General features: G+C 45.2%; 1 protein-coding gene across 2 annotated transcripts in view; it reads left to right on the top strand.

Annotated features, from left to right (window-relative positions):
• Tmem94 (transmembrane protein 94) overlaps nt 1-14,435 on the top strand; it is a 41,915-nt gene that overhangs the window by 1,073 nt on the left and 26,407 nt on the right. The gene's annotated exons all lie outside the window — the stretch shown is intronic.

Below are 14,435 nucleotides of genomic sequence, written 5' to 3'. Positions count from 1 at the left end.
CCCAGGCTTACCTGGAATTGACTATTCTCAGGGTGGCCTCGAACTCACAGTGATCCTCCGTCTGCCTCCCGGGTGCTGGGATTAAAGGTATGCACCACCATGCCTGGCTTTAAAATTTTTTTTTTAATTTTACTTTTATTTTTTATTTTTTGAGGTATGGTCTTGCTCTAGTCCAGGCTGACCTGGAATTCATCCAGTACTCTCAGAGTGGCCTCGAATTCACAGCAGTCCTCTTACCTCTGCTTCCCAAGTGCTGGGATTAAAGGCGTGTGCTTCCAAGCGTGACGCAAATAAGTGCCTTTAACCACCGAACCATCTCCCTAGCCCTACTTAAAAAAAATTTTTTTTGTTTATTTTTATTTATTTATTTGAGAGCAACAGACAGAGAGAGAAAGAGGCAGATAGAGAGAGAGAGAGAATGGGCGCACCAGGGCCTCCAGCCACTGCAAACGAACTCCAGATGCGTAAGCCCTCTTGTGCATCTGGCTAACGTGGGTCCTGGGGAACTGAGCCTCGAACCGGGGTTCTTAGGCTTCACAGGCAAGCACTTAACTGCTAAGCCATCTCTCCAACCCCTACTTTTTTATTTTTAAAAGATCTTAAAAAAATTTTTTTTTTTAAATGAAAGAGTGTGAGCAAACAAGTAAGAGAGAATTGGCCCGCAAGGGCCTCCAGCCACTGAAGTTGAACTCCAGATGTGTGTGCCATCTTGTGCATCTGGTTTACATGGGATCTGGGGAGTTGAACATGGGTCCTTTAGGCTTTGCAGGCAAGCACCTTAACCAGTGAACCGTCTCTCCAGCCCATGTTTGTTTGTTTTTTTTTTCCCTAGGTAGGGTCTCACTCTAGTCCATGCTGACCTCACTATGGAATTCACTATGGAGTCTCAGGGTGGCCTCGAACTCACGGCGATCCCCCTACCTCTGTGTCCCGAGTGTTGGGATTAAAGGCGTGTACCACCACGCCCAGCTTCAGCCCATGATTTTTAAAAAAATATTTTATTTATTTATTTGAGAGACAGAAAGAGAGAGAGAAAAAAAAATGGGTGCACTGGGGTCTCTAGCCACTGTAAACAAATATCAAATGCATATGCCACCTTGTGCATCTGGCTTATGTGGATACTGGGGAATCGAACCTGAATCCTAAAGCTTCTCAGGCAAGCACCTTAACCACTAATCCATTTCTCCATCTCATTTGTTTGTTTTGTTTGTTTTGAGGTAGGGTTTCACTCTAGCTCAGGCTGACTTGGAAATCACTGTGTAGTCTCAGGATGGCCTTGAACTCATGGTGTTCCTCCTATCTCTGCCTCCCGAGTGCTGGGATAAAGGCGTGAGCCACCACGCCTGGCTTATTTCTAGACCAGTTTTAATTTTTTTATTTACCTATTTTTGAGAGAAAGAGGGGCAGGAGAGAGAATGGGCATGCCAGTGCCTCTAGCAACTGCAAAATGCATGCGCCTCTGGCTTCATGTGGGTTCTGGGGAATCGAACCTGGGTTCATTGGCTTTGTAGGGAAGCACCTTAACCACTAAGCTATCTCTCCAGCCCCAGCCCATTTTTTTCAATGTTAATATTTATTGGGGTCTCTATATTTTGGGGAGTAAATCTTGAGAGTCAGGTGAGCTCCTCCTTGGTCTTTGGGACCAAATGTACTGTCCTGGAGGGGAATGTGTAGCATATGAGAACAGCATGGAGGCAGGAGAGAGAGAGAATGGGCACACCAGGGCCTCCAACCACTGCAAACAAACTACAGAAACATGCGCCACCTTGTGCATCTGGTTTATGTGGGTCCTGGGGAATTGAACCTGGGTCCTTAGACTTTGCAGGTAAGATCCTTAACTGCTGAGCCATCTCTCTAGCCTTCCTTCCCCCAAATATTTAATTTAATTTCTTTATTTGACAGAGAAAGAGGGAGAGGGAGAGAAAATGGGCGCACCAGGGCCTCCAGCCACTGCAAACGAACTCCAGATGCGTGTGCCCCTTGTGCATCTGGCTAACTTGGGTCCTGGGAAATTGAACCTGGGTCCTTTGGCTTTGCAGGCAAACACCTTAACTGCTAAGCCATCCTTCCAGCCCCTTTTTTGTGTTCTTGAGGTAGGGTCTCATTTTAGCCCAGACTGACCTGGAATTAACTATGTAGTCTCATGGGGGCCTTGAACTCATGATGATCCTTCTACCTCTGTCTCCCAAGCGCTGTGACTAAAGGTGTGCGCCACCACGCTGGCTGACATTTTTTTGCATTGGCAAGAGACCCTGGTGTGTGTGCATGCACATATGTGTGTGTACACACACACACACACATACACACACAGGGCACTAGGGGTGTAAGTTAGTGGTAGAGTGCTTGCCTAGCATGCACAAGACCCTGGGTTCAATAAACAGAGATTGTTACAAACAAACTTTTTTTGCATGTTCATGTGTAGTGTGTGTGTGTGTGTGTGTGTGTGTGTGTGGTGTATGCGCACATGAATGCACCCTGTGGACACGTGCAGAGGCCAGAGGAGAAAGCCAGGTATCTACCCCCATCCTTCATCTGCGTACTTCCTTGAGATAGTTTCTCACTGAACACTGAGCTGCTATTTTTTCCAAGCCCCAGTGATTCTCCTCTCTCTGCTTCCCATTGGACTGGGGTTAGAGACATGCCTGGCCATACCTAGCTGTTTATGTGGGTGCCAAGGAATCAAACTTAAGGACAATCAGGCCCTCTTAGGACCTACTTGTGTGGCAAATGCTCTTACTTGCTAAGCTATCTCCCCAGCCCCTAAAAAAAATTTTTTTTTTGGTTTATTTATTTATTTGCAAGCAGAGAGAGTATGGGCAAGGTCAGGGCCTCCAGTCACTGCAAACAAATTCCAGATGCATCAGCCACTTTGTGCATCTGGCTTTATGTGGGTAATCAAACCTGGGTTGTTAGAGTTTGCAGGCAAATGCCTTAACCACTCAGCCATCTCTCCAGCCCTGTTACCCCCTCGCTTTTTTTTTTTTTTTTTTAAGCAATGGCACAGATAAGGTTCGGAATCTAAAAGGCAATGAAGTGATTGGTGGAATAAAAACATTTTAAAAGCCAGGCGTGGTGGTGCACGCCTTTAATCCCAGCACTCTGAAGGCAGAGCTTGGAGGATTGCTGAGAGTTCAAGACCACCCTGAAAGTACATAGTGAATTCCAGGTTGGCCTGGGCTGGAACAAGACCCTACCTTGAAAGGAAAAAGGTTTAAAAATCTATCTAGAGATATCACAGTGGTTAAAGGTGCTTGCTTGCAAAATCTGACAGCTGGGGTTCAGTTCCCTAGTACCCACATAAAGCCAGATGCACAAAGTAATGCATGTGTCTGGAGTTTGTTTGCAGTGACAGGAGGCTTTGGCATGCTCATACTCCTCATTCACTCTCTGTCTGCTTCACTCTCTCTGTCTCTTTCTTAAATAAATAATTAAAAAATATTTTATTTATTTTAGAGAAGGAGAGAGAGAGAAGCAGATAGAGAGAACAGGCACACAAAGGTTTCCAGCCACTGCAAACAAACTCCAGACACATGTGCCACCTTGTGCATCTGGCTTATGTGGGTACTGGGGATTTGAATCTGGGTCCTTTGGCTTTGCCAGCAAGCACCTTAACCGCCAAGCCATTTTTCCAAGCCTAAATAAACATTTTTAAGAATTAAAAAGTTTGAAAATCACTGTAAACATTAGGACACTCTACAACATAGGCTCATCCTGGAGTAGGAGGTAGCATATTCAGATAAAATCCACAAACTCTGCAGTCTGATTTCACCTGCCTTATTGGCTCCAACTTCCATGTTCACTGCTTCTCTCTGTCAGGGTACAAGCAGAGAAACCAGTAGATTCTCGGGAGGTGAAGTGCAACCGTCCTTTTGATAACTTGCCCCCAGATTTGAAGTTAGCCATCCCTTGAACTCCCACCCCCCACATTTCACTCAGTGCTCAGACTTCAAAACTTAGTCAGCAGAGGCATGGCTGGGCAGTGAAATGGAAGAGAGCAGAAAGCATTTCACCTTTCTATTTTAAGAAGTTGCTAGGGAGTGCCAGATCCCAGGGTAGAGAATCAACCTCTTGGAAGTCTTAACTCTGTAGAACAAATGAGAAATGAAGGTCACAGTCCTTTGGTGTCTCCCTGCTCCTTTCCTCTAGTTTTTTTTTTTTTTTTAAATTTATTCTTCAAGATAGGCACTCTAGCTCAAGCTGACCTGGAATTCACTTGATAGTCTCGGGGTGACCTTGAACTCATGGCAATCCTTCTATCTCTGCCTTTCAAGTGCTGAGATTAAAGGTATGCACCACCACGCCCTTCTGTTCCTTTCCTCTATATTTTATATTTATTTATTTGGAAGAGAGAAGTGGGGGAGGCGGGGAGAAAGACAGCAAGAAAGAGAGAATGGGCATGCCAGGGCCTCTAGCCACTGCAAATGAAATCCAGATGCATGCAACACCTGTGCACCTGGCTTTACGTGGGACCTGAGGAATCGAACCCTGGTCCTTTGGCTTTGCAGGCAAGCGCTTTAACCACTAAGCTATCTCTCCAGCCCTCCTTTCCTCTAAATTGGGCTTCAGAAACAATGTCTATAGAGGGAGGGAGGAGCAGTAATGTGAATACTGGCCAGTCAGGTATGAGCTCTTACCGTGGCAGTGTGAGCCATGGGAAGGACCCAGAGCTTCTAAGACCATTCCTGATGTTCAAGTGATAAGCCTCTGCTCAGGCTTGGCACACTCTTAAATGTGCTTCTGTGTTTTTTGCCTGGTTGGTTGTTATTGTGTCTGCATTGTTTTCATCATCGGGTCTTTCGTGGCAGAAAAAATAGGCTCTTTGAAAAATACTGTTTAAACGCTAGTTTCCCAGGAGGCCTGGGTTTGTTTGCAGCAGCACAGGTGAAGCAAAGGTTAGGCCTCTGCTGAAAGAGGAATGTTTTTCTTCCGAAAAAGCAGCCAGCCTGAATGGGTGGTTTGCTGATTGGGGGTTTGTGTAATAATCAGCTTCGTTTGTGGCTGCTGAGACAGTAGTAAACAGCATGGTCACATGGTGTGGCAAGCAGGGTAAGGGCCAGATTTCAACCTGATCTCTTTTCCTTTCTTTCCTTTCCTTTTCCTTTCGGACACATGTGCATCTAGTTTTACAAGGGTACTGGTGAGTTAAACCCAGGTCCACAAGCTTTTCAGGCAAGTGTCTTTAAGCATCTTTAATCACTAAGCAATTTCCTCAGCCTAAATATCTAAATATATTTATTTATTTATGAGAGAGAGAGAGAGAGAGTATTGGTGTGTCAGGGCCTCTTTCGACTGCAAGTGAACTCCAGATGCTACTTTGTACATCTATGTGGGTTATGGAGAATCAAACCTGAGTTGTCAGGCTTTGCAGGCAATGGCCTTTAATTGCTGAGTCATCTCCCTAGCCTCTCAATCCAGTCTTGATGCTGCATAAGGCCTGGCAAATCTCACACTGATTGATTTGAAGTTTGCTAGTTCCAAAGGCCAAAAGTGATGGGGCCTAGGCAGGGAGGGGTGCTTAAGAAAGGAGAAACTTGAAGGACTTAGAGTGGCATTAGAAAACTAGAAATATTAGTGTAATTACATGATGCTGGTTTTCAGGATCCACTTGAAAAAGGCAGTTGTGGTACCGGTCTTCCTTTGCAGGAAGGTAAACAGAACACTACCAGCAAGCACTGAGAGATGTTCCTGAAGGAGACTGTCTCTAAGGTAGACTCCAAGAGCATAAACCTACTATTAGTGGACAGGAAGCCCAACAGGAGAATATTGCCTTGTTAACATTAGGCAGAGCCTCTTATAAAATCAGAATCAGAACTTTGCTGATTTTTTTATGGTAAAATATGCATTACATAAAATTGATCATTTTAACCAGGCATGATGGCTCACACCTGTAATCCCATCACTGGGGAGGCTGAGGTAGGAGGATTCTGGACTGCACAGTGAATTTCAGGTCCGTGTGGGCTAGAGCGAGATTTTGACTCAAAAAACAAAAATCGTTGAGCTCGGCGTAGAGGCACACTTTAATACCGGCACTTAGGAGGCAGAGGTAGGAGGCTTGCTGTGAGTTTGAGGCTACCTGAGACTTCACAGTGACTTCCAGGTCAGCCTGGGCTAGAGTAAGACCCTACCTTGAAAAACCAAAATCAATAACAACAGCAACCACAAAATATCATTTTAACCAGTTCTGTAGCATTAAGTACATTTCCATTATTGTGTGACCATCACCACTATCCACCTCATTTTCCTTAACTGAAACTTTTTCCCTGACTTGCTAAGTCCCCATTCCCTCCTGTTGCCGCTGCTAGCAACTTCATTCTACTTCCTGTTTTTTTTTAATATTTAATTTATTTCTTGAAGAGGAAGAGAGGGAGAATGGGTGCGCCAGAGCCTCTAGACACTGCAAGCAAAGTCCAGACACTTGTGGCACCATGTGCATCTGGATTACGTGGCCTCTGGGGAATCGAACTTGGGTCCTTAGACTTTGCAGGGAAGTTCCTTAACTGCTAAGCCATCTCTTCAGCCCATACTTCCTGGTTTTGAATACTCTAGAAACCTCAAAGGAGAGAGTTTATGCAGTATTTGTTCCACTTAGCATAATGTCTTTAAGGTTCCCATCCCCATTGGAATAAAGAGCTTTTCTTTCTCTACTGAATTGTCTTTGTACTTTTCTCAAAAATCAGTTGTCTAGCCGGGCATGGTGGTGCACACCTTTAATCCCAACACTTGGGAGACAGAGGTAGGAGGATTGTAAATTTGAGGCCAGCCTGAGTCTACATAGTGAATTTCAGGTCAGCCTGGGCTAGAGTGTGATACTACCTTGCGAACAAAACAAAACAAAAAAATCAATCGTCCAAATATATATGGATCTATTTCTGGACTCTCAAATGCCAAGGCAATACCATACCACCTTGATTACTATAGTATTATAGTCCTTGACATCAGGTGGTGAGAGTCTTCTGGTTTTTTTGTTTGTTTTGTTTTTCAAGGTAGGGTTTTGCTCTAGCCCAGGCTAACCTGGAATTCACTCTGTAGTCTCAGGGTGGCCTCAAACTCACTGTGATCCTCCTACCTCTGCCTCCCGAGTGCTGGGGTTAAAGGCATGCACTACGATGCCTGGCTCTTTTTTAAAAAATATTTTATTTATTTATGAGGTGGGGAGAGGGAGAGGGAGAATGGGCATGCCAGAGCACCCAGCCATTGCAAATGAACTCCAGACACGTGCACCACCTTGTGCATCTGCTTACATGGGTATGAATCAAACCTGGGTCCTTAGGCTTTGTAGGCAAGAGCCTTACCCACCAAGTAATCTCTCCAGCCCTGTTGTTGGTTTTTTGAAGCAAGGTCTCACTCTAGCTCAGTCTGACCTGGAACTCATGCTGTAGCCCAGACTGGTTACAAACTCATGGTGCACCTCCTCTCTCAGCCTCAGCTGGAACTAGAGGCATGCAGTACTAAACCTGGCTAAAAAAATAAATAAATAAATTTGAGACAGGGTTTGAGGCTGGCCTCAAACTCCCCAAGTAGCCAAGGATGACCTTGAACACCTGATTCTTCTGCCACTTCCTGGGTGCTAGGATTATAGGCATGTAGTACCATACCTAGCTTATGGTTCCTGTGGTGCTGGGTATTGAACCCAGGGCCCCATGCATACTAGACAAGCACTTTATCAACTGAGCTATGTCTTCAACCCCTTTTGAAAAAATTTTTTAAAAAATATTTATCTGAAAGAGCAGAGGAAACAGTAAGACAGGAGAGAGAATGTATGGGTATGCCAAGGTCTCTTGCCAATGCAAATAAACTCCAGACACATGCCATGCGTATCTGGCTTTACATGGGTACTGGGAAATTAAACCCTGGCTGTCCCACTCTTACCCAGGCAATCTGAAACTTATAGCTGTCTTCTACCTCAGCCTCCCAAGTGCTGGTGCTGCTGCTGCTTTTTTCAGAGAAAGGGGGGGGGGGCATGCTGCGGTCTCTGGCCACTAGAAATGAACTTCAGACACATGCGCCACCTCGTGCATCTGGTTTATGTGGGTACTGGTGAACCGAACCTGGGTCCTTGGGCTTCACAGGCAAGCTCCTTAACAGCTAAGCCATCTCTCCAGCTGACCGGGCATTTGCTGTATAGGCTGGCTTCAAACTTGCAGCAATTTTGCCTCCCAAATGTTGAGATCTCAGGTGTGTAGCACTATACCCAGGTGTACAATTCTATTTAAAAAATATATTTGGGGGGGTGGAGAGATGGTTTAGCAATTAAGGCATTGCCTACAAAGCCAAAGGATCCTGGTTTGATTCTCCAGGACCCATGTAAGCCAGATGCACATGGTGGTGCATGCATCCGGAGTTTGCTTGAGTGGCTGGAGGCCTTGGCACGCCCATGCTCTCTCAAATAAATAAGTAAATAAAATATATTTAAAAATATATTTTTTTAGGCTAGGTGTTATGACACCTGCCTTTAATCCCAGCAGCACTCAGAAGGCAGAGGCCACCTGGGAATACATAGTGAATTTCACGTAAGTCTAGTCTAGAGTGATACCCTACCTCAAAAAAAAAAAAAATACACACATACATATATTATTATCCAGGTGTGATGGCACTTGCCTTTAGTTCCAGTACTCGACAGGCAGAGGTAGGAGGATCACTATGAGATTGAGGCCACCCTAAGACTACATAGTGAAATCCAGGTCAGCTTGGGCTAGAGTGAGACCCTACCTTGAAAAAACAGAAACAAATTTGTATGCTTTTTCTTTTTTTTTGGCTTTAATTTTTTAAAGATATGTTTATTTATTTGAGAGGGAGGGAGATAAGAGACAGAGAATGGGCACACCAGGGCCTCTGGCCACTGAAACGAACTTCATATGCATGTGCCACCTTGTACATCTGGCTTATGTGGGTTGAACCTGAGTCCTTTGGCTTTGTAGGCACATGCCTTAACAACTAAGCCATCTTCCCAGCCTGGCTTTAATTAAAAAAAAAAAAAATTATTTGAAAAAGAGAGAGAAAGAGGCAGATAGGGAAACAGAGAGAGAGAGAGAATGGGCATGCCAGGGCCTCTAGCCACTGCAAATGAACTCCAGACTCATGCACCGTCTTGGGCATCTGACTCTACATGGATACTAGGGAATTGAACCTGGGTCCTTAGGCATTGTAGGCAAATTCCTTAACTGCTGAGCCATCTCTCCAGCACCATATGAAATATTTAAGAGAGAAGGAGAATGAGAATGGCCATGCCAGCGTCTCCTGTTACTGCAAATAAAATCCAGACACTTGGGCCATTTTATGCATCTGGTTTTCTATGGGTACTGGGGAATCCATTGAACCCAGACCATCAGGCTTTGCAAGCAAAGACCTTTAACCTTTTGAATCATCTGTCTAGCCTGGCTTTTAAAGAATTTATTTATTTTAACATAGTGCATATTGGTCATATTCCCATTGGCTTATACTCACATTCTCTCTCCCCACCCCCAGGCCACTTAGGGCCCTCCTTAGTGGAATTATCAGTATTTACTGTGGGGTCATGAAAGCACTAGTGAGTCGGTGTAGGAGAATGGGGCAGGCAATGCTTCAGGATACTCCTTCCTTCCCTGTGGCTCTCACAGTCTTTCCCCTCCCTCTTCTGGTGGTGGTGGTGGTGGTGGTGGTGGTGGTGGTGTGTTATGAGTTTCCTTAGTGTTGAGCTCTGTGGAAGCCTCTGATTTTCTGCTTTGATGAGTTTTGCATTTCCTCAGCATCTACCATCATCTCCTTGGAGGAGGTTCTCAGGCTAGCCGTGAGAGCAGCAGTCATGTTCAGTCTGCCACTTCCTCTGTAATTTTTCCTGGACCGTGGCAGGTGTGATAGAGGTGACTTGTCTTGTGGTATTAGAAATGTTTTTATTAAGCCGGGTGTGGTGGTGCACAACTTTTATCCCAGCACTGGGGAGGCAGAGGTAGGTGGATCACTGTGAGTTTGAGGCCACCCTGAGACTACATAGTATATTTCAGGTCAGCCTGGGTTAGAGTGAGACCCAACCATGAAAAACCAAAAGAAAAAAAAAGGGGGCTATCTTGCTAGGCAGTCTAGACTGTCCTGGAACTTATAAGATAGCCAAGGCTAGCCTTGAACTTTTCATAATCCTCTGCCTTAGATGGTTGTATTTTTTTTTTTTCAAGGCATGGCCTTGCTATAGCCCAGGCTCACTCGAGCCTCCTACCTGCCTCCTGAGTTCTGTGATTAAGGGTGTGCACCACCACACCTGGCTGAGACCCCTGTATTTTGTGGTCTTCTCCCTTCTTGCCTGAGATCTGGTTGGGGCCCTCCTAGAGTCAGTCTGGTCCTTCTTACCTGATAGCTACCATTCTTTTCTAGCTCTACTCTGATTCAGTGCTGGTGTATGGCTAAGCCTCTTCAGTTCTTTCCACTATCTCCTGTGTCATAGTTTCTTTTTTAATTTTTTTTTAATTTTAGAGAGAGAGTGACGGGGGGTGGGGGGTGGCAGGGAATGGCATGCCAGGGCCTCAACCACTGAAATTGAACTCCAGATGCTTGCACCACCTAGTGGGCATGTCCTAGTGTGCATGTGTGACTTTGCATTTGCCTCACCTTTGTGCGTCTGGCTTACATGGGATCTGGAGAGTTGAACATGGGTCCTTAGGCTTTGCAGACAAGTGCCTTAACTGCTAAGCCATCTCTCCAGCCCCCATGTCATAGTTCCTGCAACTGGTTCCTGATCTCTGGATGCCTTCCAGGTTTGTCTGCGTTCTTTCTTAACTATGTTCTGTATAGCTAAACAAAATATTTTTGGCATGCTCTGATATGTACAGAAACCAGACATGGTGCTGGGGCCATGGCATGTCTGTTAATGTAGACTGAATACTTGCATGGCCATGTTCACATACTGAAGTAGCATATGACTAAGACATTTATGGTAGTTTTAAAGCTTGGACTCAGGCTTAATACTTTTCCCAATTAAATGGGGGCTGTTGGATTTGGCTCATGGCTTCAGTCTATTGAGATCTCCCTGGATCTTGACTGTGTCTTTTCCAGGCTTACGTTATCCAAGGATTTGATTACCATACCATCTGTTTCTTCACCCAAGTCTTTGGTAAAAATACTGACTAGAATGTCAAGGATAAAACCCTGTGACTTGTTGTAAAACATGTCCTTTCAGCTTTACACTGGTTGATCAGTTAGTTCTTTGTGGGTGCAGCTATTCACTCGATACCAACTCTCCAATCCCATTAGTGTGCTGGGAAGGCCAGCAAGCAAGCCTAGCTAATGCTGATTATATTAGAAAGGCCTACAAGGACAGACAACTCGACCTCCACCCAGCTTTGTCTGTAGCTCTAGCTGTCCTGCATTCACGTTGTAGCCCAGAATGGCCTTGAACTCATGGTGCTCCACCTACCTCAGCCTCTCAAGTGCTAGGATTATAGGAGTGAATCCCCAAGCCTAACTCACCTGACTCATTTTGACCTTGATTCTGAACTTGGCAAGCAGAAGGCCTCTAGCCTTTCTTTTCATAGGTATTGTTGCTGTCTTTGTCTAAGTACTCCTTGTGGTAAGCCAGAATTCCTGTAATTTTCTTCTAACTCAGCTGGCTAGTCATTTTTGTCCCTTCTCCCTCAGATCCATTATCTTTCCTCTTAAAATACTGGGTTCTTGTCAGGAAGTGTCAGGGAGTCCTCAGAGCCTTTTTAATCTGAGTCTTTCCATGTTGGCCTCTAGTTCCTGCCCTGTTTGGTGTGGCATCTCTTCCCTCTCACCAAACAGATGCTGCACAGTCTTCCAAAAAGGCTACGTGCATTTCTTCATTGGTGCCTTTGTTGGGACTTGCAACTCTTGTTTGGATCGCTCTTTCGTGTCTCCTCCCTCCTAAGCTCTGCTCCACCTCACTTCTTCCAGGAGCCTTTCTGGCCCTCCCGTCCCCAGTGCGCACTCTCTGCGGTACCTGCTTGCCTGTTGCTTGTAACTCCTCTTCAGTACCTATGGGCCTACTTAGAGTTTAGTGAGGTTCATTCGTTCGTTCGTTCTTTTTTTTTTTTTTTGTAGGGTCTCACTCCAGCCCAGGCTGACCTGGAATTTACTATGGAGTCTCAGGGTGGCCTTGAACTCACGGCAATCCTCCTACCTCTGCCTCCCAAGTGCTAAAAGTTTTTATTTATTTGAAAATAAAAGTTTTAATTCATATGAGGAAGAGAGAAAGGGTATACATACTCACTGGGAGTGGTAGCTCCCATCTATAATCCTAGACTCAAAAGGTAGATGAAAAGAAAACAGAAAGCATCAAAACCAACTTATAGTGACAGCCAGCAGAACTGGGACCAGGGAATGACCATGAGGTACAAAACATTTTGTTCAATCGCTGGGTTATTGGTGGCAATCCACCTGTCATATATATTTGTCAGTTCTCTTCAAGGTGGAGCTGGGAAGATGGCTCAGCACTTTTATTGCAAAGTTTAACGCCTTCAGTTCAATCCCTAAAGTGCCCACATATGTCAAATGCAAAAACAGGGGCACAGTGTCTGCCATTCCTTCACAGAAACAAAAAGCCTTGCTATGCACATGCGCGTGCATGCACACACATGTAAACACTTTTTTTTCTTGTTTTTTTCCGAGGTAGGGTCTCACTCTAGCCCAGGCTGACCTGGAATTCACTATAGTCTCAGAGTGGCCTTGAACTCACAGTGATCAGCCTACTTCTGCCTCCTGAGTGCTGGGATTAAAGGCGTGTGCCATCATGCCCAGCTTTCTCTTTTATTTTGATGGCATCATCTTTTCCTCCTGTTATGATGGTCTTGTGTAGGTAGCATCAGGCACTGTGAGGTCATGGATATCCAGGCCATTTTGTATCTGGAGGAGCACATTATAAGAAGTCCTATCCTTCCTTTGGCTCTTATGTTCTTTCCCCCACCTCTTCGGCAATGGACCCTGAGCCCTGGAAGGTGCGATATTGAGATATTGCAGTGCTGAGCACTCTTCTGTCACTTATTCTCTGTACCATGATGCCTTCTGAGTCATTCCAAGGTCACTGTCATATGAAAAGTGAAGCTTCTCTGACCATAAGTGAGAGCAGCATTAATATATGGGTATTAACATTAAGAGAAGTGCTTACTGGGCAGTTTGATGAACATAGTATGTACATTTAGCCAGACAGCAGCAGACGTTACATTCCTAGGGCTCATGACTACCCCGTTGTAGGTTTTCAGTTTCAGGGATGTATTCTTCCCCATGGACTGGGCCTCTAGTCAAGTTAGAGGGCAGCTGGTTTTCCCCATAACAGGTGTGCCACTATTGCACCTGTTGGCTCATTTGGCCTGGTTGGCTAAATATAAGGCTTGCACTGTTGAGTATCTTCCCTGGTGATTTCTCTCTCTCCCATTGAACTGCATGCTGGCCTGAAATTCACTATATAGTAGTCTCAGGGTGGCCTTGAACTCATGGCGATCTTCCTACCTCTGCCTCCTGAGTGTTGGGATTAAAGGTGTGTGCCATCATGCCTAGCAACATACGTATTTTTTTTGTCTATTTTTATTTATTTGAGAGTGACAGACAGAGAGAAGGGGGGAGGGGGTGAGAGGGAGAGAATGGGTACACCAGGGCTTCCAGCCAATGCAAATGAACTCCAGATGCATGCACCCCCCTTGTGCAACTGGCTAATATGTGTCCTGGGGAATCAAGCCTCGAACCAGTGTCCTTAGGCTTCCCAGGCAAGCTCTTAACCGCTAAGCCATCTCTCCAGCCCAACATACATATTTTTAAATTTTATTTACTTATTTATTTCAGAGAGAGGCAGACAGAGAGGGTGAGTATGGGCATGCCAGAGCTTCCTGCCACTGCAAATGAACTCCAGATTCACGTGCCACTTAGTGTATCTAGCTTTATATGGGCATTAGGGAATTGAACTTGGATCCTTAGGCTTTGCAGGAAAGCACCTTAACCACTGAGCAATCTCCCCATTTTCCTCCCTTTTGAGGTAGGGTCTTGCTCTAGCCCAGGCTAACCTATTTCACTATGTAGTCTCAGGCTGGACTTGAACTCACAGTGATCCTCCTACCTCTGCCTCTGAAGTGCTGGGATTAAAGGTGTATGCCACCATGGCTGGCCTTTTTACATAATTTTCATAGTACTTCTGTGAAATAGGTAATTGCCACTTTCATTCTAAGGGTATGGAGTAGAGGCTGAAGGGACGAATAATTTGTCATGATTATTAGCTGTTTGATACATGTTGAAGCTGGTATTTGAATCTATGGATATGTGGCCTTGAAGTTTGTGCTTTTTTCTCAGTGGGCCAAAGTCAGAACTGGCCCTTTAAGAATTCTGCTCCTGGTTTCAGGTCAAACCGTTAAGAACAGTTCTCTCCCAGAATCCCATGTATGGAATGATGGGAAAACAGAGACTCAGAAAAATGTCATGTTCCTGGCTGCCCTCTGTGCTGCTGTGGTTCTAGCCAGCCACAG

This window comes from Jaculus jaculus, chromosome 9, assembly GCF_020740685.1.
Source record: "Jaculus jaculus isolate mJacJac1 chromosome 9, mJacJac1.mat.Y.cur, whole genome shotgun sequence".
NCBI lineage: Eukaryota > Metazoa > Chordata > Mammalia > Rodentia > Dipodidae > Jaculus > Jaculus jaculus.
Note: the sequence above shows the minus strand (reverse complement) of the source record. Positions and strands in the feature narration are given on the sequence as shown.